The sequence below is a fragment of the Lissotriton vulgaris genome, chromosome 4_1 (genome assembly GCF_964263255.1).
Source record: "Lissotriton vulgaris chromosome 4_1, aLisVul1.2, whole genome shotgun sequence".
NCBI classification, from domain to species: domain Eukaryota; kingdom Metazoa; phylum Chordata; class Amphibia; order Caudata; family Salamandridae; genus Lissotriton; species Lissotriton vulgaris.
In genome coordinates this window covers 828,710,391-828,711,973 of record NC_141691.1, presented here as the reverse complement: position 1 = coordinate 828,711,973, position 1,583 = coordinate 828,710,391, and positions in this window count along the sequence as shown.

Here is a 1,583-nt window from a genome sequence, read left to right as displayed (position 1 = left end):
GGAAGGTACCTCCCGCCAAGCTATTTGGTTTGTTCCTGGGAAGAATGGAACTATTTTCTAGTTACCTGCCTTTCAAGGACTTTTTTGGTGGTTGGGTATTTCTTGGAACGATAAAGCGGCTAATGAGGACAAAAAAAAGGAGAAGAAAAAAAAAAAGAAAAATATATTTAAAAAAAAGAATAAGGAAAAAAAAGGGAAATAGATCTGTTGATCATCTGGAATGGCACGAAAGAGTAATTTAAAACATATTTTGAGAAATTGAACAATTCTCCAGCTAAACTGAAGTTCACATATGACATCAGCTCGGAGAGAGTCACATTTCTGGACACTGAGATATATATTTCCTTTCATTAATCTTTATTTTGGCGCATTTAAGCCATAAAAGATACATTAAACAATAATACATAGCACATTTGTAAATAGAAGAATAAGTAGATTTACAGATAGTTGGGTGCAGATGGGAAATTGATACAATAAAATCCATAATTTAATTAAGAAGGCTATATTATGAAATCATAAACATTATATAAAATTGATTTGAACAGTTCCAATATTAAAATTATTGGTGGGATTCGTAACTATAACAACCATTTAACCAATTGATTAATTACAATAAACACCTCAGGAACAAGTATAAAATACTAGAAGGCATACTGTTCACTTTTAGGTCCAAGCCCCTTTTCTTGCGAACAAAGCTTATTGCCAATAGGAATCTACTGACACCAAAGACGATCACTTGTCTAGTGTCCGTTTTCAAGTCAAGTCAAAAGATCTTTATTCGGAGTAAAAAACATCCATAAAAGTACAAACAAAAAAACACAATACATTTTTAAAAACATTCATCAATAGTTACAATTGGAGAATTATCCGAGAGCAAACGAGCAAAATCAAAATCCATTTACAATATCCCAGCTATACAACATATGTCCCTTCATAGTAGTAAATCATTAAGTTTTTATAAAAGAAGAGAATATTTTACAATATTATTTAAAAACGCTGTTTAAAAACGCTAATAAAAACACAATATTAAAACCATTATTAAATCATTGTAAAAAAAAGGTATCAAAATAGAAAGTGCAGTGTGCAATAGTTAAACATCAATGTTAAGGGTGATTCTCGATCTGACAGCAGCTTTAAGAAAACAACTCATCCTAAGAATGACTTCATCTCATCCCAATACCAGAAAGGACCGGAGTGCCAATTTAAAATTAGTTAATCCGTTTTTCTTACAATAGGGCATAAGAAAATGTGCAGTGAATTTTTTATAGAAACCACAAAAGAACAAGAAATGCATAAGACTTTGCTTCAGGTCAGGGTTACAGGGGCAATTTAAGGTTTCGAGATGTTTATTATATCCCATCGGGAAGTTCAATAGATTGACTATACTCCCGTCTCGGAAACGAAAAAGTAAACCCCTTACCCATCTACCAAGATGCAAACGCAAATATCTGTACGGTGGGCCAGGTTTTTTGACGTGTGGTTCAGAATGGGCCAAATATTTTACAACCGTGCATTTAGTCAGGTTCTTTCTATCGCGCTCTTCTCTATATAGGTCATACAATGCCCTTGAAATGATGGTTTTA